Source organism: Gorilla gorilla, chromosome 3 (assembly GCF_029281585.2).
Source record: "Gorilla gorilla gorilla isolate KB3781 chromosome 3, NHGRI_mGorGor1-v2.1_pri, whole genome shotgun sequence".
Lineage (NCBI taxonomy): Eukaryota > Metazoa > Chordata > Mammalia > Primates > Hominidae > Gorilla > Gorilla gorilla.
In genome coordinates, this window is record NC_073227.2 from 16274373 (window position 1) to 16302200 (window position 27828).

Genomic DNA, 27828 nt, shown 5'->3' on the forward strand with positions numbered 1-27828 from the left:
TTGCTCCTTGAATATCCTTACCTATGTACCTACCCACCTATTCCAAAGGCTCTTGGGTCAGGTGCACTATACTTGCCAGAGCAGCCGTCCACCCTTATCCACAGGGGAATTTGCAGCACATTCTATTTTTTCCCCAGCACACAAATTGTCCATCTGAAGCCTTCCCTTCACACCACACTTCTTGATGAGGCTCTGCAGTCTTGCTGCTTCACTCTCTACCCCACTTCTGCCTGGCTTCTACATGCTTCCCTACACCAAGACAGGTCAACAATGTACGGCCTTGCCAGTAAATCCCATGGACATCCTCCCCTCCTTTGACTTGTTCACTCTCTCAGTTCTCCCCTTCTTGCTTCACTTCCTTCTGCACACTCAGCCTTGTACTCCCAGGCATTAAACACTAGAGTCTGTCAAGCCTTTTGTCCTACAACCGTTCTCTTGTCATGGGCTCCAAAGGCTGCAATGACCACCTAATTGGCAGTGGCTCTCCAAGGTGTCTCTAGCCTTGGCTGTATGTGTCAATGCCTGCCCTCAGGTCCTCATGGAGGTTCCAAAGCCACCACGAACTCAACAGATCCAAAGCAGAATGCAGGATGAGTGGTCTCAACGTTCACTGGTCCTATATGTGCAAAACCTGGGACTCATCCTTGACTCCTTTCTCCCCTTACCCCATATCCGATCTTTCATCAGGTAGCTCCATGTTGATTCTGCACAGTGTCTCACACCTGTCCACCCCTATGGCCACTGCTCTGGTCTAATCCACCATCTTCTGTCTCCTGGACCACTATGGTGGCCTCCCAACATCCTCACCTGACTCTTCCACTCAGGAAAATGTGTGAGGAGCCGAGTGATCTTGCTTGTCCTCTGCTTCCTCCCCTCCAATGTCCCCTCCATTGCTCTCAGTGGAAAAAGGAAATCCTTCCCCAGGGCTGCAGGGCTCCAGCTGCTTCTCCTGCCTCCCTTCCCTGCTCACTCCCATCACCTACTGAATGCCAGACACGTGAGAGCAGCTACTCCCAGGCCTTGAGTGCTCTCCTCCTTGCCCTACCCTTGTTCTCTCTACATCCTCAGAAGGCTGCCCTCACCCTCCAGACTACGTCTGGCTCCCTACGATACATTCTCATGGCACTGTGGAACTTTCCCCAAAATACATCGCTTTGTGTAATTTTACCTTTGTATATTTCATTAAGTTCACTTTTGCCTACTAGACTCTAAGCTCCCTGAGTTCAAGGGCCATGTTTATTTTTTTCTGTTGTAGCCTTAGCACTCAGCACAGTGTTTAGTACACAGTTAGTGTTCAATAAATATTCATTAACAGGAGGAATGATTGAATGAACTAATCTCCATATTCACAGTGCCAAACACAACTCCTGGTACATAATAAGTGTTTGGTAAATATTTTTGAATTAGATTGAATTACAGCCAGTTTCCAATAACTAGAAAAGACATGTTATTTACAAAAAAAAAATGAAGTGAATTGATTAGTTCACCACATAATGGAAGCAAGGATGTGAGGAAGTAAATGAATACAATTAGTTCCTTGTATATTAAACTTATGCAATGGAGGATAATTATGGTGAGTTGTGTCCCTGCCAAGCCAAAGTCAGAATCCAGCGTGCGGTCGAATGCCTAACGTGCTTAGAATAGAGAGACGGAGTTAATGGTTAACTTACTAAAACCTTGGTTCTTTGATTTAGATTTATTTCCTTTCAGGATAACTTGCCAAGAAAGAGATTTCATATTTTCACTTCTTACTCATTCACCAAAGGTCAGAGAAGAGGGAAAAAAAGCAATGAGCTTGGACTGCAGCTTGTTATGTAACCAGCAGCATGCTAGGAAATGCACATGTCCTATCGAGAAACTCCCCAGGTCCCCACGGGGCAGGTACCACTGTCAGGTCCTCAAATCAGCAATGAACACCATGGGTTCCCTGAACAGCACCACAGCTTCATGCTGCTGTTTCCCTTGCCTGCAAGACCATTTCTCCAACACCCCTTATTTTGGGAAAAACTTTTCATTGGCCTTTGACACGCAGCTCATGCACTTGCTCTCCTGGGAAGCTTTTCCCCAACCCCCAAATAACCATTTTTTTCCTTAGAGTTAACTTTGAACCTTCTGTAGACATCTAACAGTTTGGGAGAACATTTCCTGGAGCCAGTCTGCTCAGGTCCACAATACAGCTCTACTCAGTCAGTGTGTCATTAGTGGCATCATTTAGCCTCTGTGTGCCTCAGTTATCTCATTTGTAAAATAGGGAAAATGGGGCCTACCTTCCATAAAGAGCTCAGAATCATGCCTGGCACACTACAACCTTTCAAAAAGTGCTAGCTCTGTGTTGGGGGTGAGGAGCAATTCCCCTCCCTCTTTTCTGGTTTCTTCCAGTTGGGATACCTTACACATCCGTGGCCTCCTGCCCTATCCAAGGTGGTGCAAGTTATCCGAGTGGTGAACTGGAAAAGGAATGGCACCAGCATACTGATGCTCACTGTGCCCTCTCTGTGGAGTCTGACTTTAGGGAGTGGCCTCTCTTCTGCTCCTTCTTGCCAGAAGCTTTTCAGGACCAGCTGCCATGAGGAGAGGTCTGTGGGGTCCAGATTTAGCATTGGCCAGGTGGGAAAGTCCAGCTAATTCTGGGCTTCGGCATTAGGGAGCGCATGATTACTGCCTTCCCGAGTTACATTCCTTGGCCGCAGCTTTATCGCTGTAGAGGTGAGACTTGGTTCTCTATCAACCTCCTCCTCTGTCATGTCTCCTAACTGGAGGGAGGTGTTAATTACTGAACAAATGGTCAAATGCCAAAAGCCATTATTACTTTAATAATTAGTATTATAACACTGTAAATATTCCCACTCACCCATGTCATCCATATCCCCTACAAAATTGTGGGCTCCTTTGGGGAAACTAACAATGTATGGGGCAAAAAGGCACTTAATGAATGCTTGTCTGCTTACTGGACTAGATTGGATCTAGATGACTTCGAGCACATGGCCTGTGGTTCCTATTTATTTGGCATCTCCCTGGGGTGTACTACACTGATACTGACATAATAGCACCTAAAAGAAGACACTTTGAATAAGTGAAAAGTTAACACTTGGTTGATGAACAGATTAAAATGGCTTCAGTCAATGAAAATGCCAAGCCAATAATGGGTCCTAGAATCGTACTGTTACGTGAGGTTGTTTGCTCAGAGTAGGAAGAATTGGCTGGGGGGTGTGAGAGGGTTGAAGAGTGGTTTCTTTGGGTGACCATCTTGTCCTGGTTTCCTTGGAATCTTCCTGGTTTTAGTATGGGAAGTTCTGCATCCTTGAAAACTACCCAGTCTGGGGAAAACCAGTTTGGCACCCCTGGTTTCTGATCAGGAACCCATTCCATCTGAGGAAGCCACAAGCACTGCTTGGGCTAGCAAAGTGATTGGATTGGAGGTGAAGTACATTCTTGAAAAGTGGTATCTCACCACCAGACTCTTAGAGTTGCAAAGGGTTACACCGCTAAAAGTGTACCACTAGGGTAGAAATGGGAAACGCACTGCTGCAAAGGCAAAGGAGTGTCAGTGGCCTTGCCAAAAACACAAGGACAGTGGCACCTGCCTTGCCAGGCATCATGAAGACAATGGAACAACACATTGGCGGCATTATTTGCTCAGCCAGGCTCAATTCTCCCTTCTTTCTTGATAACAAAAACCCAGCTCTCCTTAGGGATCACTGTGGCCAGCCCCAGGCAATGAATGATAAGTTGCCCATCCCCAACAAAGTCATAATTGATCAAATCCAGTGGCGTTTTCAGAATCACCTGGAATCTTGTTAAGAGATCAGTGTGTACCACCTCCTGAATTCACCTCCTGAATTTCTAAGGAGGCATTAGAGAATTTGCATTTCTAAGAAGTTTATAGGTGGTCCTGATGGTTCTGGGACTGCACTTTGGGAACTACCGATCTAATTAATCCGGACAATTGTGTTCCCCACTTTTCCAGCCACTGTGCAGCCAGCAGTGACCTTGTGATCCAGATCTAATCAATGAGATCTAATCAATGAGATGGAGACATTTTTGGGAAAGCATTTTTTGTGTATGTGACGAAAGGGGCACACTGAGCTGGAGTAGCCCTTCCACTCTCCCACTTCTTCCTGCCTTCAATGTGGACGTGATATCTGGAGCTGCAACAACCATCTTGTGACTATAAAGCCAAAAACATGAGCAAAGGATCAAGACAGATGCAGGCAAGCCACCCCTTCTTGTGAGCCTCTGAACACAGGCCAGCAACCACTTACCTTGGGACTTAATATATTAGGAAAAATAACAAAACAATTTTATTTGTTCAGTGGGTCAGGTTGGCTATTACTAGAAGCCAGAAACATTCTTTTCTGATACTCAAAGCCAGGCACATAGCAGCGGCTTAGTAAATGCTAACTATTTTATTGTTAAATTTCCAGCCCCACTGTGATTTTACTAAGAGGCCAAAGAACAAGAGTTATTTGGGACAACAACATAGGAGCCAGGCTGCCTGGATTTGGATTCTCACTCCAACACTCAGTGGCTGTGGCTGGGTGATGTTGGGGAAGTCACTCAGACTCTCTGTGCATCAGCCTCCACACCTATATAATGGGTAAAATACAACACCTACCTCGTAGTGTTGTACATGGTATCTTAATTAATAAAGGTTAAGCATTTAGGTATTGCTATGAATATGATTCTATGTTAGTGGCTTTTCCTCATATTTCACCCTTGTGATACAACACTGGTCTGATTAAATCATGACAAAATATTCCACGACTGATAAATCTGGAAGTGTATTAGTGCTAATTAGTTATTGATGGTGATTGATCACACTGGGTAAATCTGGTTGTCCTACTTTACATGCCAGTGGGCTCTTTTCTCATTTCCACTAGACCAGTTATTTCTAATGAATTTCATAGCACGCTTTCAACACTGCAATATTCATGAAGCTGTTTATTCAAACAGCCAAGAGTGAACTTTCAAGATGGCTAGTAACTCTTTCAAACAATCTCTAATGTAAAGTAAACCACAGTCCACATCCTGTACAAACACATGCATTTAAGCACTGTGGGCATCGAGCAAGAAAAGTAAGCAAACATCCCGTTCCTGCCCTCCTAAAAACCTGAAACCTGCGGCTCATTCCTTGAAGAGTTGGTGCTGGGCACAAGTTTGCACATGGGTGGGTCATGCATGTGTTTAGTCTGGCTAGTCCAATGATTAAAATTGTTTTGAATAAGTTACAGTATTTAAAAATTAGACAATGTCACCCCCAAATCCTGGTTTCTGACATGCCTTAGTCTGTTTTGTGTTGCTATCACAGAATGCCACAGACTGGGTAATTTATTTATTTTTAATTATTTTTTCACAGTTCTGGAGGCTAAGAAGTCCAAAATTAAGGTGCTGGCATCTGATGAGGGCCTTCTTTCTGCATCATCCCACAGAAGAAGGGCAGGAGAGTGCAAGATAACAAAGAAGCAAGAGGGGGCTAAGCTTGCTTTTGTAATTCACTCTTGTGATAACTAATCTACTCCCATGATAATGACAGCAGTCCCTTCATAAGTGCAGAGATTTCATGGCCTAATTACCTTTTATTAGGCCTCTCCTCTCAACACTGTTTCATTAGAAATTTAGTTTCCAACACATAAACTTTGGGGAACACGTTAAAACCGCAAGAAATTGGAAGATTTGCCAAAAAAATCTGGGCCTGCGATGCCCTTCCACAATATTCTCTCTGATTCACCACTGTCACACCTGGCCCAGTTTATGCATCTCTGTTTCCTGCCTGATTCTGTAAGCATCTGAGGTATGGGTCATTGGGCTGCAGCAGAGAGAGGTCCTATCTGTTGATGGGGAGAGAGTCGGGCCATGGATGAAAAGGAGGGTTTGGTGTTCCCTGGACAAAGGTTTAAACAAAGGTTTAAACCCAGCCCCACTATTTGAGTCAGTGTGAACCTGAGGACATAAGTTAACTTCCAAGCCTTGATTTTCCATTTAATAAAATGGAGGTAGTGATGCCTGCATCCCCAAGTCAGGGTGAGGGCCACAGACAGTGACGTAGCAAAAGGTCAACTCAGTAAACAGAAGCCACTGAAGAGTGGCCACCCAATCCCCTGGTCCAGCCATGGGCCTTCAACCTAGTCACCTAACATCTCAGAATCTCAGTTTCTTCATCTGTACAATGAGGTAACATCTCTCTGCTAAGATTTTTCTTGGAATAAGACTATTATATAATCAGCATATAATGATGGCGATTATTTTTGAGTTTGTCTCTCCTTAGTACAGAAATAATCCAGGTAACCAGATCACCCCTTAAGAAAGAGCCACAGTCCTGTTCATTGCTGAATCCAGGTGCCAGGCAGGTAGTGCTGTGTTAAGTACTCAGTCAAGATAATGACATATATGCACGAATGAATGACCTACATTGAGTAGTGGGAGAATGGGTAGGGAGCTCTCCGAGGGAGTGGGAAATGAGATCACCCTCTCTACAGGAAATTGTTGATGTTTACACAGAAAGGGGGCTGACCAAGCTGTGGCAGGCATCTATCATGAAAAGCTTCCATTAGTCACTCATTCAAAAAATATTTTGGGGAGAATAAATACATTTTTACTGAGTGGGTATACACTTGTTGAAATGATGACTGAGTATATGTTGTCTTCCAGGCCCTGTACTACGTACTGGGAACCAACAGTGAACAAAACACACAATGAACCTACAACAGGGGAGCTGACCTTCTGGTGCAAGGAGACAAATCTGCAATTCAATGGTAGAAAGTGGTAAATTCTGGCCAGGTACAGTGGCTCATGCCTGTAATCCCAGCACTCTGGGAGGCTGAGGGAGGTGGGTCACTTGAGGTCAGGGGTTCCAGCCAGCCTGGCCAACATGGCAAAACCCCATCTCTACTAAAAATACAAAAATTAGCCAGGAGTGGTGGTGCATGCCTGTAATCCCAGCTACTTGGGAGGCTGAGGCAGAAGAATCACTTGAACCCAGAAGGCAGAGGTTGCAGTGAGCCAAGATCACACCACTGCACTCCACTCCAGCCTGGGTAACAGAGCAAGACTCTGTCCCCCCAAAAAAAAGTGGTAAATTCTATGAATGAAAGTAAATCCAGGTGTATGAATTTCCAGGTGCTGCTATAACAAATGGCCATATACTTGGTAGGTTAAATAATACCAATTTATTATCTTACAGTCCTGGAAGTCTCCCTGGGCTGAAATCCTGCTGTCAGCAGGACTGTGTTTCTTCTGGAAGATCTTGGGGAAAATCTGTCTCCTTGTCTTTTCAGCTTCCAGAGGTGTCACATTCCTCAGCTTGTGATGCCATATTACTGCGACTTCTGCTTTGGTTGTCACATCTTCTCTCACCATTATGCATCCCCTTTTATTTATTTAACTTTTATTTTAGGTTCCGGGGTGCAAGTTCAGGTTTGTTACTTAGGTAAACTGCATGTCACAGGGCATTGGTGTATAGATTATGTCATCATCCAGGTAGTAAGCATAGTTCCTAATAGGTAGCTTTTTGATCCTCTCCCTCCACCCAGTGTTTGTTGTTCCCCTCTTTGTGTCCATGTGTTTTTATTGTTCAGCTCCCACTTATAAGTGATACCCAAAGAAATATAAATCATACTATAAAGACATATGCACACAAATGTCCATTGCAGCACTATTCACAATAGCAAAGACATAGAACCAACCTAAATGCCTATCAACAATAGACTGGATAAAGAAAATATGGTACATATACACCAAGGAATACTACACAGCCATAAAAAGAGGAAGATCATGTTCTTTGTAGCAACATGGATGGAGCTGGAGGCCATTACCCCATGCAAACTAACACAGGAACAGAAAACCAAATGCCTCCCTCTTATGAGGACTCTGATCACATTAAAGGCTACCTGTATAATCCAGGATGCTCTCCCCCATCTCAAATCCTTCAGTTAATCTCATCTAAAAAGTCCCTTTTGCCATGTAATGTACACAGATTCCAACATTTAAGACATAGTTATATTTGAGGAGCAGTTATTCTTCCTTCTACTTCAGGTAAGGTGATAGTGATTGTGTTGGGGGCAGGAGCTGCAATTTTAGACAGGGTGGTCAGGGCAAGCCTTTCTAAAAAGAGGATAATAGAGCAGATCCATAAATAAAGTGACAGAAGATGCCATGCTGATATGAGGAGGATGGTTATTTCAGGCAGAGAGAACAGCATGTGCAAAGGCCCTTGGCAAAAAACATGCATGACAGTCCCCAGGAGTAGCAGGCAGGCAAGGATGGCTGGACTGCTGTGTAGGAAGGAGAGAAAGTGGGAAAGCCAGGGTCAGAGGAGAGGTCATGAGCTGGCCATGCAGGGCTTCACAGGCTGGGGTAAGGGCTCTGAGAAGTTTTTCAAACATGATGAGAAAGTACTACAGGGTTCTGAGGAGGAGAACGAAAAATGTGGTCTGTTGATGTTTGTTTAAGCTGTTTGGAAATATTCAAACTTCAATCAAAACATCTTAGACGTGATCAGGTGGAGATAAAATTGCCACATGACAGTAACTAGGGAAGCAGGATCTCAGTGATTGTACAGCGATCTCAGCCTGCCTGACGAAAGCTGATTGAAAAGATGGGGTGAGTGGTCAGACATCATCCCAGAAAAGGGGGAGGCAGAGCAAGCCCTTAGTGCTGGTGCAGCCTGTGCACATGTGGGAAGCAGTGAAAGGGAGATCCTCATTACTGGATTTAGGTCTGTTCTCCTCAAATTTTCTGAGTTCCCTGATAGGAGTAGAGGACTTCAGATGTGATGGCTCTGCTCCCAAGGATCCTCTGCCTAGCAGAGGCATGCCCAGGTCCTGGCAGACATCAAAAGGGGGTGATGGGTGCAGCGGCAGAGTCAGGCACAAGGTCAGGGAGAAGAATCCACTCCATCCTTTTGGGACTATCAGGGAAAGTTTTGAAAAGCACAAGACACTGAGCATATACATGAGGAATAACAAAAATTTCCCAGGGGATGAGAAGAAGAAAGGATTTCAGGAAAATCTTCAGCAGTGGCATGAAATAGCAAGATGAGTTCCAGGAACAGCCAGACAGAAGTATGAGTGGAAGGGATGAGTGGGGCAGGGTGGAGGAAGGATTAACCCACTGGATTGGTAGACATTTCCTCAGGCAGGAATGGGTCAGGCCTCAGCAGCGCCTTAAAAAACCATTGCTCAAGCGGCCTCACCTCCCTTTGTTTACCAAGTTGCTCTCCAATGCCTGATTTGGCCTCCCAGGGACTTCAGGTTTTGGAAAGGGGTTATTTTGGACAACAGATTAGACCACTGCAGTTCTCAGGAAGGTGTCCTCTTGGTGTGAACCTATTGGTTCCAGGGTGCTGAGTTTGTTCACAGGTCCAAGGCCAAGAGATTACTTTCTTTGCCTTTTGCCTACCTTCTCAAAGCCGACAGCCCAAGCCCGGATTGGATTCTTCAGTAGCATCGCATTTTGCATGAAATAAGATCCATGCTCGTCACCATGGCCTAGAAGAACCCAGTCACCCCTCCCGCCAAACCTCCCCACCGTCACTCTCCTTGCTCTCACCACAGTGTGTGTCAGCCACACATGGCTCCTGGCTGTGCCCCACAGCCCAGGCACTCTACTATCATAGAGCCTTTGCCCTGCTGTCCCTCTGCCTGGAACGCCTGGTCATGGTGCCCCAGTGCTGACTCCTTCCCATCCCCCAGGCCTCCCTCCCCTAGAGAAGGTGACAGGTCTTCCCTGACCACCCTATTTGGGTCACCTTCCTTGGTACTCCCTACCTCACTGCCGTTTCTTTTGTATTTTTTATTTCTGTTTTAGGAATTGTCATGATCAGAAACATTTATTGCCCTCCTACGGACTTGTTTATTGTCTGCACCTCTCCTTTGGGATGTCAACTCCTTGAGGACTAAGTTTTGCCTGTTTCATTCATTTCAGCATCCCAAGCACCTAGAACAGTGCCTGGCATATAATAGGCACTCAATAAATATTTATTGAATAAAAAAAGAGAGAACAAGTGAATGAATAAATATTGAATGGGAGAAATCCAAAGGAGTGCTGGCTGTACACATTTGCAATGAGAGGGTCACTTCTGCCTAGGGAGTTAAGGATATCTTCAGGAAGTATCTCACCATAGTCATTGATAAAATAGGCACAATGATCCCTACTTCTTAGGGTTGTTAAGGTGATTAATGCAGTAAGGTACTAAAGGTTGAGGCACACAAGAAGAGATATGTCACAGTTCCTCTCAAGTTCGTGTTCACATTTAACATAATTATAATCAAGGTTGTTCCCCAAAATTGACAAAATTATTCTTAGGAGAATAAATAGGTGAGAATAGGTCAAATGTTCTGCCAAATAAGTTTTGAAAAGTTTCATCCTACCAGATGTAAGAATACATAGTTTATTCATTCAACAAATAGTCATTGCACAGGATAAGACGCCTACAATGAACAAAAGAGACAAAACCTCTAGTGATGTGTATTCTACCAGAAACCTAGTCACAAAAATGTCCACCAGAGCTTGAGGAAGGCGGAGGGAAGAAAACAGCTTTGGACGTTAACAGACCTAGGTTGGACTCCAATAAAGAAGAGAAGAGTTATTCAGTGAGCAGGGCAAGAACTGGCTAGCTACTGGGGAAAAATAAAATAAAATAAAATGAATGTCTCTCCTTTCACTAGACTCCAAAATAAATTCCTGAGTGGATTGGAGTTACTTGTAACAACATAAAAGCCATAAAGCTCACTGCCTTACATGAAAAGCATTCAATAAATATCAGTCTCTTGCCTTCCCCATAACTTATGGACACGACTATTTAGGTGTGTGATTTTGCCTCTCAGCAGATAATCTATTAGTTCAAGGCCACAGTCTCACAGGCCACACAAGGGCTGGAATCGACAGCTTTCCAGGCAATACACACTGAGAAACTACATGTATGTCCTTTGCTTCAAATGCTGAAGGTGACGTTTTACCCCAGAAATTCCAACTGCACCCTGTTCACAGGTCAATACTAACATTCATGGCTCTGATTAGAGCAGTCTGCATACAGCTTCCCTTTCTCACCTCATTCACATTCATATCCTGAGCCGATAGCAGCCAGAGAGAGATTCAGCTCCTGGCCAGTGTCCATTCTGGCTGGCCAGGGCCAGTAGCCGATCAGTTGTTCAGAAGAGACTTTTCCTCCACTCCCTGTTTACTCCCCATGTGCCTGAGGCACTGCCTGGTACGAAGTAGACAGCCAGTATTTGCTAAGCTGAGCTGCAACCACCTCTTGTTGCCTCATTAAAATTGTTTTGCTTTCTAGTTGATTAATGTGTTTTGTAAAGCCTTAAAACCTGTTTTTACCCCTCGCTCCACACTCTTATCAGCAAAAACACTGAATCTATAAGCATTCAGGAAATCACATGCCTAATTCATACAGGAAAATATTACACAGCAGAAACCTCAGGACAGAAGATAATTTGGATGCTGGTGGAAATGTGGAATTCAGGACAAGAAAAGAATCAAACACATGTTTGAAAGACAATAAGAATTAAACTATCGATTCCTCGAAAGCAAACACTGCCTTATGCATACCTCCTTCCTGCATTCCCAATGTACACGTTTCCTAGGACAGTTGTAACAAGTTACCACCAATTACATGGCTTAAAACAACAGAAATTCATTGCCTCACAGTTCTGGAGGCCAGAAGTCCAAAGGGAAGGTGTCCTCAGGACCATGCTCCCTGTGAAGGTGCTAGGGGAGGATCTGTCCTTGTCTCTTCTGGCTTCTGGGAGTTGCCAGCTGTATTAGTCTGTTTTCACACTGCTAATAAACATATACCTGAGACTGGGTAATTTATAAAGGAAAGAAGTTTAACTGACTCACAGTTCCACATGGCTGGGGAGGCCTCACAATCACGGTGGAAGGTGAATGAGGAGCAAAGTCACATCTTATATGGTAACAGGCAAAAGAGCTTGTGTAGGGGAACTCTCCTTTATACAACCATCAGATCTTGTGAGACTTATTTACTATCACGAGAACAGCTGGGAAAAACCCACCCCCATGATTCAATTACCTCCCACGAGGTCCCTCCCACGACACATGGGAATTATGGGAGCTATAATTCAAGATGCGATTTGGGTGGGAACACAGCCAAACCATATCATCAGCCATCCTTGGCCTTCCCTGGCTTGCGGCTGCATCGCTCCAACCTCTGCCTCCGTCCTCACATGGCCTTCCCCTTTATGTGTCTGTCTCTGTTTTCTCTTCTTATAAGGCCCATTCTAAATCCAGGATTTTATCTCAAGTTGCTTAACTACTTACGTATACAAAGACCCTATTTCCAAATATGGTCGCATTCTGAGGTTCTGGGTGGGCATAATTTTGAGAGAATTGCTCACCCAAAACAGCACCTGACATGAATAAGAGGTTCAATAAATGATGACTGGATGTAACCGAATGAGCCACATCTGTGCCACCGATGGAGCATCAGGGCAATTAATACTATCAATTCACCACAGCCCCAAACTCTTCCGTCTGCCCTCTGCACTCAAGAGCTGCCTGGTTATCAGACCTTCACACCAGGTGAACCTCACCGGGAAAGATTTTGTCCCAGCAGTCAGTTGTTTAAGTACTTAATGTGGTTAATATCCATTCTACACAACGAGGACATTTAAATTTTCTGGGACGCTCAATTGTATGGCAGCTAATGGAAGATGTTTGCTTATGCTTCACGGAAAGATAAGTAAAAATGTAATCGTCGGCATCAAGATCCTAGCTTGTTTATTCTCGTCTGGTTAAGCTCCCTTCACGGCTCATGAATAAAGCACTTAGGCAGCACCAATGTCCATGGCACCTTTATCTCAGCATTGAGCATTCTGAGCATTATGTGAGTAATGCTGTCATCTGTGCAAAAGGAGAGGGAATCGACAGTATCCCAACTATTACCTATCACCACTCCCCTTTCTGCTGCTCAGTATTGAGCTGAAAAATATCAGTAGACTCTAAACCACAAATTAGGTCCCAGACCCTGTATTATTCACTCCCTAAAAAAATCAGGAAATTGATAACTGGGTTTTCAGTAGAAATGGCCATGTTTTAGATATTGCAGAGCTGCCCGTCGAATCATTTGTTGAGAGATAGGCGGCCTTTACAGGTGATATAGTCATGTTACTTTCTATTCACCTGATTTGTCCTAAGTTGCACTGCTGAGGGTTGGTTTAAGAAGTAACTAAAGCTATCTCACCTGGCGCTGTCAGCTCTGATTCTACTCTACCAGAATGAAGAGCTAAATGACAAAATTATGTTTCCAAAATATCTTTTTATTTCTACAACTCCAACATACACAGGTGCTCATCTACTTTGCCATGGGAAGATGCCCAGGCAGCACTAGACAGTGAGACACTGGGCAGTGTGAGTAGCACAGCTGTCCTGGCGAAGACACCCTAGACTATCTGACAACCAGCCAACTCCCAGATAAGTGAGCTAGCCCAGCCACGCTCAGCAGGGCTGGCCTGCAGGACAGTGGGGGCCTGAAGGCTTGCCGGAGTGGCTGCTAAGTAGTATTACCGACAAGGAGGTGGAGAGAACAAGGGAGGGATGGAGGGAGAGAAGAAAAATGACAAGAAGGGATGGAGATAAAGGGCACAAGGACTATCCTAAGAGAAGCTGGGTATTTTAGCTACAGGAGAACTAAAACAATTTTAACAAAGAAGTGGAGGACCCACTCTATCCAATAGTAAGGCCTTCTCTGTAGCTCCAGTACTCAAGACTGGGTGGTATGAGAAGACAAACAGACATATGGAGGAATGGAACATAATGGAGAACCCAGACCCACATGATGTGCCCAGCTGGCTTTTGACTGAGGTGCAGAAGCAATTCAGTGGAGGGAGGATGACTTCTCAACAAATGGTGCCAGGGCAACTGGACAATCACAGGCCAAAGTGAAGCTCAACCTAGGTTGAGGCAAGGGCCTCCGGTAGATCTGATGGGGGCAGATCACTGAACAATTCTCCTAGATGGGAATAAGAGGCAGCCCCTTCGTGGGGGTCTGTGGGAGAGGGAGGTCCACAGGAGGCAGAGTTACAGATGCAGTGAAGTCACTGGGTTTGAAGCAAGGAGTTGGGGAGCAGCTATTTTCACTGTGAAGGAGGAAGCAGACCTCTCGATGAAAGCAGAAGCAGATAGAAAGTGAGAGAACAGAGGTGCGGGGATGAGAGTAGAGAGGAAAACCAGGGAGATGTGTCCCAGATGACCCTGGAGCCCAGACATATGCATTTGGCCCAATAGCTTCCAAAAGCCAACACTGGGTGCAGCAGCAGGCTCAGCCTGCTGGGCATCTCCCTGCATCGCTGGCCTCAGGCCAAGTAAGGCTGCTCTGGTCCACCACGCCCACCCACACCAGGTGCTGCTGCAGCTGCCCCCATGACTCTGCCTGAATCCCTTGATTCCTGTCTTTAACCATAAGCTGCTCAAGGAGTGGGGCTGGAGGGACCTATCACATTAATTTCTACATTCTCAGTTCCTAGCCCGAGGCCACACGTAGGAAAGCTTTGTATTAGTTTTCTATGCTACAAAATAAATGATCAAAAATTCAGCAGCTCTCAGCAACACGTATCTACTAGCTCACTGTTCTGTAGGTCAGAAATCTGAGCAAGATCAACAGCGTTCTCTGTTTAAGGTATCAGAAGACCAACATCAAGGTGTTGACCAAGCTGCTCTTGTTGGACATCTGGGGAAGAATCTGCTTCCCAGATCATTAAGATAATTAGCAGGATTCCGTTCCCTGCAGCTGTAGGACTAAGGTCCCTGTGTCTTTGCTGGTTGTGAGCTGGGAGTCTTCTCAGCACCTAGAGACTTGTCTAGTATACTGCAACAAATCCCTCTTCTGCTTCAAATCTACCTTATTTTCCTTTCTGCTAACAGTTGAAGAATTCTGTCTGCTTTGAGAGAGTTCCTGTCATTAGATTAGGTCCACTTGCATAATATCCTCTTCACAATGTAATGGAACATAATCCAGGAGTAAGATTGGAGGGGAAGGTTCATGACGGGCCATCTTAACATTCTGCCTCCTACAGGACCCAGTAGGTGATAAATTCTTTGTTATGAACAGCCAAAGAGTAAGGATGTCCCCTAAAACACACACGTGCATCTATATGCATGCTCTCACATAAACACACACATGCATACAGGTGCATGCACACAGACATGTACACATGTGTGCACACATACACACAGTCTTGTTCCCTTAGTAGCCTAACACAAACTGGAATAATAAAATGGGAAGCCTCATTGAGACCCTTTATATCTATGACCTGTAGTGTCCCTGTAGAGTTAAGATCTTCTGTTTTTTTGTATTTCCTTTCTGACCTTCCATGAGGATGTGGCTCTATTCCAGGCCCTGGGCCAGGAACAAACCAAACTCAGTCCTGGCCACCCAAGCCCTCACTTTCTGGTGGGTTAGGAAACACTGCATGAGATGTGGGAGAAGAGAGGGACCCTCAGGAGGCAATGGGCTGGGGGCCAAGAAGGGAATGTCCACCCACCTCTAAGAGAGTCAGGGAGGCTGCAGAACTAAGAAAATGCCGATGGTTTTACAGAGAAGAGCAGAAAGCACATAGCTCTCAGCAACACAGTGAAACCTTTTGCTCACTCGGACATCTGATGAACTTAGAACAGCCGGAGATTTCGGGACTTTTTCTCTGTGAGAGAGTAAAATTATGTAATTTGAGGAAGTGAACTCAACAAGCTGATGGGGTTTGCGATAGTTCCCCTGGCCAACAAACTGGGAGGATGCTCACATTTTGGCAAAACCAGGGCATGAGAGACCTACTTTTTGAATAGATGATATGAGAATTTACCTTACCTCTCTTCTCCTCTGCTCCAATAAAACAGAGGTCACAGGTGTGTTGTGAAAAGTAAATGAGATCACACATGAGAAGGCTAACAGGCTTTCATCTGAGCCCCACACATACTAAGTGATCAATAAAAGGCAGGACGGAGGATGGTGAAAAGGTGAAATGACATGAGGATGAGGAGGTTGATGGTGGTGGTGGTGGTAATCATAGTTGTCATGGATCAAATTGTATCCCCCCAAAACTCATGTGCTGAATCCTAACCCCCAGTACCTCAGAATGTGACTGGATTTGCATATGTGGTCTTTAAGGAGGTAATTAAGGTTAAATGGGTCAAAAGGGTGGGGCCCTAATCCAATATGACTGGTGTCCTTGTAAAAAGAGGTGATAAGAACACAGATGCACCCAGGGTGGCCACGTGGAGGACACAGAGGGAAGGTGGCCGTATAAAGCCAAGGAGAGAGGCCTTGGAAGAAATCAACCCTGCCCACACCTTGATCTCAGACTTGTTGCCTCCAGAACTACAAGAAATAAATGTTTGTTGTTGAAGCCCCCCAGGCTGTGACACTTTGTTACAGCAGCCCCAACAAGCAAATATGATAACAATGATGCTAGCATTGTGACTGGAAAAGCACAGGGCTGGGTGTCATCAGGACCCCGGGTTATGGATAAAAACTCCTTCAATCCTCATTTGTGCCGGCTGCATGAGGCTCCAAGGAAGACGAAGCCGGGTGCAGAGACAGCAGCCGGGAGGCATGTAGGATCCAGGCAGTGAAGAAATGGGGGAAACTTGAGAGACACATGGGAAACTGACCAGCAAGACCACGGGACACAGCCAGAGAAGTGTGGAGCAACACTTTCTGTCTCCACAGCTTGGGGCATGAGTGACACATGCACAGCAAGGCCTCAGGGAGCAGAGCCCACAGGAGAAAGAAGAACCACTCTGCGGGGAGGTGGGGAAGTTGGCTTGGGTCCTGTTGAGTTTGAGGCAGCTGTGGTGATAAAGAAGGGGACCCAGCAGTGAGAAATGAGAAAGGGAGCTGGGATTTGGGCTCCACAGCCACAGGAGGAAATGCATGAGCTGGTGCAGGTGGAGCAAATAGAGAGTCAAGGCAGGGGCTGAGGGTGGAAGAGCACCAACAGCTGAAGTAGGTGGAGAAGGGACTCAGGCAGAGAAGGGGTGCACAGAAAGCTGGGAGAGAACCAGGGAGAGTATCATGGAACCTAGGCAGGAGAGTGCAGCAAGGGAGTGGTCCAGCAAGGCCAACACCAGATGCAGTCAGCCCAGCAACCTCAATGAGAGCCAGGACCTGCACACAGTAAATCCTCCAAGCATTGGCAAAGGAACAGCTGAGTGAGTAAATGAGTGAATGAGTAAATGAATGAGTGAATGAATGAATGAGTAAATGAGTGAGTGAGTGAATGAGTCAGAGAATGAATAAGTGAGTGAGTGGGTGGGTGAATGAGTGAGTGAATGAGCAAGTGAGTGAGTGAATGAGTGAGTAAAAGAATGAGTGAACGAATGAGCAAGTGAATGAGTAAATGAGTGAATGTGTGTGAATGAATGAGTGAAGGAGTTAACAACTGAATGGATAAGTGAGTGAATGAGTGAAGTAGGTTAATGAGTGAGTTAATGAGTGAATGAGTGAGTGAATGAGTGAATGAGTGAATGAGTGAATGAATGAGTGAATGAATAAGTGAGTGAATGAGTGAACAAGTGCATGAATCAGTGAATGAATGAGTGAATGGGTGACTGAATTAATGAGGTAATGCATGAATGGGTGAGTGAATGAACGAGTGAATGAATGAATGAATGAGTAAATGTGTGTGAGTGAGTGAATGAGTGAATAAGCGAGTGAATGAGTAAAAGAATGAGTGAATGAGTGAGTGAAGGAGTGAGTGAAGAAGTGAATAAGTGAATGGAGTGAATAAATGAGTGTGTGAGTGAAAGAGTGAATGAATGGGTGAGTAAGGGAATGAGTGAGTAAATGAGTGAGAGAATGAGTATGTGAATTAGTGAATGAATGAGTAAGTGAATGGGTGGACACTGTGAACACACAATCACTCTTGCATGGTTCTATGGAGGTTGATCCCTTCTGTCCCATTTCCCACTGACAGTGAGATCTGCATGGACAGGCCTGGGCTGTGTTCTCCTCAACTTTTCTGGCCCCTCAATTGTGGCTGGCAGCCAAGTGGTGCCCAGGACAAGTCTCCTGAACAGGATGATTGTCCCTAGCCTGTCCCTGGGGACAGCAGTCTCCTTAGCTGTCACAGCAAGACTGAATACAGACTTTGGTGCCAGGCAGGCCCCCCTCCAGCCTCATCCCTTCCACCCACTAGGACCTGAGGCTTTGTTTCCATTTCTGTGATGTGGAAACAATAATATCTCTTACCTTCAGAAGTCATTAACACCCAGTCCAGTACACTACCTGGTGGATCAAACCTGCTCAACAAATTATGCCTGCTGTTATCCTTTGCCCTTGGTGTTACTGCTATCATAATGGTGATTACTGCTGATTGGTCCTATTCTCATTAATATTATTATAATGACCTGATTGCACAGACAGAATTGGAGCCAGCTTTTCCTCTTTCACTAGTTTTATGATCTGTTCCCTAATCCTTAATAGAAGAATCATAACAACAGCTATATAACAGGGTCATTGTGGGACCAAATTCTTTTAATACATGTAAAGTGCTTACAATTTGCCATTGCAAGGAAATGGAACCAACCTAAATGCCCATTGACCAAGGAGTGAATAAAGAAAATGTGGTATATATACACCATGTAATACTACTCAGCCATAGAAAGGAACAAAATGGATTTTGCAGCAACTTGGATGGAGCTGGAGGCCATTATTTGAAGTAATTCAAGAATGGAAAACCAAATATCATTTGTTCTCACCTATAAATGGGAGCTGAGCTCCGAGGATGCAAAGTCCTAAGAGTGATATAATGGACTTGCAGGAGGTTGGAAGTGGGGAGGGATAAAAGACTAGATATTGGGTAAATGACTAGATTGAGTGTACACTGCTGGGGTGACGGGTGCACTAAAATCTCAGAAATCACCACTAAAGAACTTATCCATGGAACCAAAATCCACCTGTACCCCAAAAACTACTGAAACAAAAAGAAGAAATAAAACCAAATATTCTTAAACGAAAATATAATTTTATAATATAATTTCTTAAATGAAGTGTTATATTATTTTATAATATAGAGAAATTATGTATATTTTTCTATATGTATTTTCTCTGTATATTTCATACACATATGTAAAGTGCTTAGAAAAAAGCTTGGCATCAGATACCTTTTCAATGGGTCATTAGGCTTTTAGTTGTAGTTTGTCACTAACACAGGAAATCTCAAAAATTCTCATGACTACACACATCATCTCTAAACATTACATTCACTCCACAAGTATTTTGTACGGTATTTCCACCTTATCCAAGGGAGATACATTCCAAGATTCCCACTGGGTGCCTGAAACTTTGGATACTACTGAATCCTATATATACTGTTTTTTTCCTATAACATACCTCCCTATGAAAAAGTTTAATTTATAAGTTAAGCACAGTAAGAAATTAACAATAACTAAATATGGAAAAATTATAACAGTATACAGTAATAAACGTTATGTGAATGCTTTCTCCCTCTTTCAAAATCTCTTCTTGTGATGCACTCCCCCTTTCCCTTCTTGTGACAATACGAGATGATAAAATGCCTACGTGATGAGATGAAGGGAAGTGAATGACGTAGGCATTGTGACAGAGCGCTAGGCTACTATTGCCTTCTGCTGTATCAATCAATCTGATTCAGGTGATCCTGGATCATCAAGCCATGACGATGTCGATGGCCAGATGTCAGGAGCAGATTACGTCAATGATTACCAGTGTCACTGGCGCAGTGTCTATAGTGTGGATCCACTGGACAAAGGGAGATTCATGTCCTGGGTGGAACTGAGCAGGACAGCATGAGATTTCATCACGCTACTTAGAAGAAGGGCATGCAATTTAAAACTTAAAAATTGTTCATTTCTGAAATTTTCCATTTAATATTTCAGACCATGGTTGACCAAGTTTCACTGAAACCGAGGAAAGCGAAACCACAGATAAGGGGGACTAATGTACTTGAGTCCTGAATGCCTATGCGTAGATTGCATATTGAAATAAATGCATGTAGAAGAGAGAAAAATTATTAAAACTTTTTACAAAATGGAGTTTATGCAAAAAAATAGTAACTTTTGTAGCTCTAGTCAGCACATTAGCTTCAGAATACGAAAGCATGTAAAATTTAGGTCGCTCACATATGATGTCCTTCCTCATGTTTATAAGCTGGCCGCATTCCTTCAGAACTAAAAGTGTCCTTATTTAATTGATTTAAGAAGCAGAAGGAAGAAAAAGCAAAACGTTTTGCACCAGTCGTAACACAAATTGCTGAGCGTATGCTCAGGTTTTGTCAGATTCTTGGAAGGAGATAAACCCTGAGAACAGAAGCCTGGAGATACTGACAATATTTGAGAGGAAAAAAATATGACATGAAAGCTTTCTGGAATTCTCATGCTTCCCACTGTCAAGCACAGCTCCCAGGCATTCATTTTCAGAAGGTTGCTAAGAGAAAGGCCAAACTATTTCCCACTTTTCCATGTGGAAATGGCAAATGTTCTGGCCTGGTACTAAAATGTTTCTAAAGCCCCGTTGGTGGGAGGTGCTCTAGTTCCTTCCTTGAGTCCTTCCAGCTAAGAGAATATCAAGTTTCTCCTGTCTAATGTCCACATAATTTCACACACAGGACAAGGCACAGAAAGTGCTGGCTAAATGCTGTGGAAATTATGCTAAACGCTGTGGGAATTATGCCAAACCACCAGCCTGTGAGGGTGCGGGATCTGCTAGCCATCAGGAGAGCCTGCAGCCCCGCCTTCCCAGCAAGGTGAAGGCTGGCTTTGGGGGACACAATAACCTTACCCTTTGATGTGGAAAACACAGATTCATACAGATTACATAAACAGATATGTAGTATATCTATGGCATCCAAATTTTATGGTAGGTAGGGAAGACAATGAGGAAAATAAGATGTCTAAAAAGGCTCCTGGGTGTGGGGTGGGGGTGATAAGGAAAGAAGGGCTGAGAAGCACTACTCTATGGTGCTGAGGCTGGCATGGGAGGAAGACAGCACAACACAGGTCCTCTGCTGCCCCTTGGCCAAATGTGTGTGAAGTCACCCTAGGTACTGGTGAACAGGTACTTGCCATAATGGAGAGCCCACCTGGGTCAGACATGGGATAGGTGCTGGGGAAAGAGCAGTGACCAGGGTTAACCAGATCCCCAGTTCCCTGTGGAATTTACCTTCTGAGCAGGAAGACAGAGAGGAAAGGAGCAAATAAGTAGGACAACTGTGAGTGGCAACTCTGCAGAGGGAGATAAAGTGGGGGCGGAGTCAACGAGTCATGCAAAGGAGGTGGCTCAGCACAGGCGGCCAGGGCAGGAGTCTCTGAGCATACGGCTTCTGAAACAAGACCTAGAAGGAGAGAAGCCTGCAGCCATGCCTGATAAGCTCATTCACGTTCAGCACAGAAAACTGCATGGGCAAAGGCCTGGGGCGGGAGTGAGTTCGGTATTTTTGAAAATCCAAGAAAAGGTTTGTGTATCTACATTACAACTGATGCCACAGAAATACAAAGGATCATAAGAGACTACTATGAACACTTACATGCCAGTCAAAACTGGATTAGCTAGAAGAAATGAATACATTCCTAAAGACACACTATCTACCAAGACTGAGTCATGAAGAAAAAAATATGTGAACAGACCAATAACAAGAAGAAAGATCGAATCAGGAAGAAAAAATTCCCCTAGCAAACAAAAGCACAGGACCTGATAGCATCAATGGTGGAGTCTACCAAACATTTAAAGAAGAATTAGGGCCAATCCTTCTCTAACTGTTCCCAAAAAATTGAAGAGAAAGGAACCCTTCCAAACTCATTTTACAAGTCCAGCATTACCCTGATATCAAAGCCAGACAAGGACGCTACAAGAAAATAAACTTACAGGCCGACACCCCTGAGGAACATAGATGCAAAAATCCTCAACAAAATTCTAGGAAACTGAATTCAACAGCACACTAAAAGAATTGTTCACTGTGATCAAATATGATTTATCCCTGGGATGCTGGGATGGTTCAACATACACAAATCTGTAAACATGATACAACACATTAACAAAATGAAGAATAAAAATTATATGATCTAAAATATCAGAAGAAAAGAAACATGAAAGAAAAAACTAGTGTATTTGATTATATAATATATACAATTTTAGATTTCAGTCCTTCAAAAAATATAAACTTATTTAAAAAGCAAATATTATGCTAGAAAAAAATATTTGGAGCAAACATGACAAGAGGTAAATATCTCTAAAATACAAAGCAGTCTTAGAAACCAATTGTAAGAACTCATCTCCCCATTGAAAAAATAGGCTAAAAATAAGGCCAACCACAAAGGAAGAAATACGAAAAGCCAATAAAATGAAACACACAACACATATTTAGTCCCACTAATCAAAGAACTGCAAATTACAAGTACAAGGAAAATTACTTTTTCTCATCTGGAGTTGACAAAAATTTAAATAAATGTAATTCAGTGCTGGAGAAAAAAAATCATATGATCATCTAAACAGATGCAGAAAAAGCATTTGACACAAGTCAACATTCTTATAAAAACTTTCAACAAATTAGGTATAGCAGGAATACTTCTCAATATAATAAAGGTTATATATGACAAGACCACAGCTTACATCATACCCAATGATGAAAAGCTGAAAGCTCTTTCCTCTAAGACCAGAAACAAGACAGGGATGCTCACTCTCACCACTGCTATTCATCTTAGTGCTGGAGGTCCCAGCCGGAGCAATTAGACAAGAAAAAGAAAATGCATTCAAATCGGAAAGGAGGTTATGAAACTGTCTCTGTTTTCACATGACATATATCTTATATATAGAAAATTCTAAAGACTCTAAAAAGACTGTTAAAACTAACAAATGAATTCCGTAAAGTTGCAGGATACAAAATCAACATGCAAAAATCAGTTGTTTTTCCATACACTAACAAGGAACCATCCAAAAAAGAAACTTAGAAAACCATACTATTTACAGTAGCATCAAAAATAATAAAATACTTAGGAATAGATTTAACACAAGAAGTGAAACATTTGTACACTGAGAACTGTGTAAGTCATTGATGAAAGGAATTAAAGCACAAACAGAAGAGTAAATGTTTTAGTGGATTGGAAGAGTCAATACTGTTAAAATGTCCATACTATCCAAAGTGATGTGCAGATTCAATGCAATTTCTATCAAAATTCCAAAGAAAAATGTTCACAGAAATAGAAATCCTAAATTGAATCCTAAAATTCAAATGGAACCACAAAAGACCCCAACTAGTTAAAGCAACCTTGAGCAAGAAGAACAAAGCTGGAGGCATCATACTACCTGATTTCAAAATATACTACAAATATAGAGTAATCAAAATAAGAGTAGATATTAAGTGTTCTAACTCCCCCAAAAATAAGTATATGAGTTGATAGATATATTAATTAGCTTGATTGAGCTATTCCACAGATGTAGGTATATCAAAACATCAAGCCATAGACTGTAAATATATACAGATTTTATTTTTCTATTAAAAAATAAAATGTACAACGACAACAAATTATTAAAAAGTGTAAGATGGTGATGACAGAGCATTAAACCAAGCACGGGGCCCTTCTAAGTACAGAGCCTGTGTGACTGCCCAGGTCACACACCCATAAAGCTGGCCTTGCTTGCAGGTAATGTAGGAAAATATCCCGTGTGTGTGTGTGTGTGTGTGTGTGCATGCACGCACACACACATCTGAGTGAGCATATAGAGCAGCTGATGCACCGGCAGTGTTTAATAGAGTCAATAAATGGAAACCATGTTACTCTAATTTGGGTCCACTCACCCTCTCTAGTCTGAGGGTCTGACTCTCCCACTTAAGGAAGGAAAGAAAGCCAGGGAGGGAGAGAATTAAGGTTACTAGCAGTCCTGCCACGTAGCAGAAGATTTACATTCTTACAAAAACCCAGTGAGGTTTTGATTATGCCCAATTTTACAGTTAAGATGACTGAAGCTCGGAAAGGTTAATTAATACTATCAATTTCATAGAGATAATAATGTTTCATGCTGGTGTCGTTCTCTCTGGTTCAGAAAGCATTTTCACCTTTATTTGACCTTCATGGCAGCCCTGGGAGGGAAAAAGAGCAGAGATGCTTGTCTTTGATTTAATGAGAAGTCAAATGAATTGCCAAGTTTCCACCACCAGCAAAGCACCAGCTCTCCTGAGGACATGTCCTGTGGCACCCCTAGGAGAAACTCCTCCCTGGGCTGGGGTCAGGAGCTTCTCTGCACTGGGACTGGTTTCCCTGTGTGGATAACTGCCCAGGTTACACTTTTCCAGTTGCCCTCAAGGAAGCTCAAATCTGGCTGAGGGCTTTTAAGATGCACATTTCCAGCTTTGCCCCAGACACACTTCTGTCTTTGCTTTTCTCCTTTGTCTTTGTTCAGATGCTCATATGTGCCACCCTGTTATACTTAAAGTGCCTACAGAGCCAATTTAAATGTTTCCTGTAATGCTGGAGGAAAGCAGTTTTTCAAGCTCACATATGTGTGTCTACCCCACAAACTCTGATTTTTTTTCAGGGCAGGGGCTCTGGGAAGTATGCTGATGCAGAGATTAGAACTGGGCTTGGGCCTAATCCAATGTGTGCAAATCATTGTGTGAGGCCCTTGGGGCATCAGAGTTCCAAGTTGGAGAATGAGTTCCTCCCATCTAGAGAGTGACAATCACATTTGGATAATAAGCCAACACAGCAAACTCAACCAAAAATGCAGGACAGCTTGAGATCTCACACTCACAGAGAATTGCCCAAATCCTTTAGCTTCCAACAAAATGAAGTCATAATTTCACTATTATCTTTGCAAACAGATGACAGAGTCTGAGAGGATGTCTCCAGGGGCCCTCCCCCATGTCGAGCAGGTTTCTTGCAGCCCATAACTTTACAAAGTTGTTTGAACAGTGGCTTTCTCCCTGCTCTTGTTCATTATATGGGGTCAGGGTGTGGGAAGAGGCTTGGGCTGCAGGGTGCTGAGGAACAAAGGACAGGCTCCAACCTGTGACATGCAGCATGGCACCACCCCGTGGAATAACGAGCCTGGGTTCTCCCAGTTAGAGCACTACCTGGCTTCCTGAACAGCTACATGGCCCCTGCGGGAGGAACAGGACATTCTGAAGATGTACTGCTTGGATATGAACGTCTCCTTTTTATTGGAAGACGGGAGCGAGTTGTTTGAAAAGATCTGAACTGAACAAAAGTAAGTTATATGTAAGTTATATGTCTCTACTTGAGACTCCCTTTAAAAGAAAACCTGGCATTTAATTAAAGCAGTCTAGTGGGAAAGTGCCAGAAGGACCTTTTATTTATTCATCTAATGCATATTTACTGGGAGCTCATTCTTTGTCACTGTCAGTGCTATGTTCTGGGGACACCCGGAGAAATAAGACAGACATCATCTGTCTTTGGTGAGCCTGATAGAAAAGAGGACGCCTGACACTAAAACAGCAACTTCACCTGTGATTTGGAGAAGGGGTGCTATAAGAAGATGTTTTATGGGAGGAAATACATCTGGGTCCAGGAAGGCTCCTTTGAAGAAGTGAACTTTAAACTGAGACCAGAAGGTTGTGTAGGAGTTGGGCAAAGTCGGAATCAAGGGCAGGAGGGGTGGAACTGGGGAAAGTATGATAATCTATTCCAAGCAGAAGGAATAGCAAGTTCAAAGACACTGAGATGGGAAGGAGAGTGACAGGTTCAGGTGGGACTGGCCTGGAAAGAATGGGGGTGGTTGAAGACATGATGCTGATGAGGTAGTGATATGGTTTGGCTGTGTCCCCACCCAAATCTCATCTTGAATTGTATCCTTCACAATTTCCACAATTTCAATCTGTTGTGGGAGTGAACCAGTGGGAGGTAATTGAATCATGGGAGTGGGTCTTTCTCGTGCTATTCTCGTGATAGTAAGTCTCACGAGATCTGATGGTTTTTAGAAAGGGGGGGGGTTCCCTGCATAAGCTCTCTTTCTTTTTGCCTGCCACCATCCACGTAAGATGTGATTTGGTCCTCCTTGCCTTCCACCACGATTGTGAGGCCTCCCCGGCCATGTGGAACTGTAAGTCCATTAAACCTCTTTCTTTTATAAATTGCCCAGTCTTGGGTATATCTTTATCAGCAGCATGAAAATAGACTAGTACAGATAGGCGGAAGCAGACCATGAGGGGCTGTGGAGGCTTTGATAAGTATGTTATTTCTTATATTGATGGCAATGTTGAACCCTACAGGGTTTTAGTAGTAGAAGAATGTGTGTGTACATTAAAGAAATGGAGTGATATGATCAGTTTTGCCATTTAACAACATAGGTCATCAGTCAGTATGGCTAGGTTATGCTCTGTAATGAACAAACCCAAAACCTTAATAGCTTATAACAAGAAGTACTTATTCTTTACCCATACTACATGTCCACACAGATCAGCAAGCAGCTTTGTGTGCTGCATTCACATGGTGTCTTGGTCTATTTGCACTGCTATAACAAAATATCATAGACTGGGTGGCTTATAAACAACAGAAGTTTATTTCTCACAGTCTAGAGGCTGGGGAATCCAAGATCAAGGCATGGCAGATTCAACGTCTTGTGAGGGCTTGCTTCCTGGTTCATAGATAGCCATCTTCTTGCTGTGTCCTCACATGGTGAAAGAGACGAGGGGTCTATACAGGGCCTCTCTTATAAGGACACTAATCCCATTCATGAGGTTTCCACCCTCAAGATCTGATCACCTCTCAAAGGCCCCCACCTCCTAACACCATCACATTGGGGATTAGGTTTCAATGTAAGAATTTTGGGGGAATACAGACATCCAGATGACAGCACTCAGGACCCCAGCTGACAGAGGCTCCATCTCATCTACTATACATTTTCCTTCTTTGGTTATTGTCAGTCTCTTCCCTTAAGAAGTAGCATATTTGCCTGTTTGGCTCATTCTCTTATCCCCAGTGTCTGGCACAGTGTCAGTATTCAATAATATCTTTTGAATACATGAATCTTGTTCACTTTGATCAGTCACACTCGTCTGTCAACCCCCACAGCAAGCCAAGCTCTTCTCTTCCCTTCTTTGGAAATGTTCTTCACCAGCTCTTTGTAAAACCACTGTGGTTCATTTTTGCAATCTCAGCTTAGATTTTTCCTCCACAGAGAAGCTTTCTTGGACTAGCTTTGTGATGGTTCACGTGTATGTCCATTTGACTGCGACATGGGGTGCCCAGATATTTCATCAAACATTATCTTGAGTGTGTCAGTGAAGGTGTTTGGAAATGAGATTAACATTTGAATTGGTAGACTGACTCCCTATGTGGGTGGCCCTCTTCCAATCAGCTAAAGGTCCGAAGAGAACTAAAGGCTGACCCTTCCTCTAGTAGAAGGGAACTCCTCCTGCCTGACTGCCTTGAGCCAGGACATCAGCCCTCTTTGGACTCAGCTTTGAAATGTCAGCTCTTCTTGGGTCTTGAGCCTGTAGGCTTTCAGATTGGACCTACTCCAGCAGCTCTCCTGGCTCTCCAACTTTCCAACTGCAGACCTTGGGATGTCTTAGTCTCCTGAATACATGAATCAATTCCTTATAATAAATCTCTTTTTATATAGATCTACATTCTATTGACTCTGTTTCTCTGGAGAATGCTGACAAATACAATCTCACAGCAGACACCCCCACCCATCTCCCCTCTATCCTTACTGTTTCAGTCCACAGACTGCAAGTACCTGCTTCTCTTTGCTGTAGGGCATTCTCTTGTAGTGAGAACCCCTTCTGCCCTGCACAGCAGGTGAGAAATGTCTGGGATTAAAGTACTCTGAGAGCAGCTCTTACCTGGTGACTGATGGGCATGGGTGGGCCA

General features: G+C 43.7%; 1 protein-coding gene across 6 annotated transcripts in view; it reads right to left on the bottom strand.

The window, feature by feature from the left end:
• STK32B (serine/threonine kinase 32B) overlaps positions 1–27828 on the bottom strand; it is a 448182-nt gene that overhangs the window by 359458 nt on the left and 60896 nt on the right. The window lies entirely within an intron of this gene.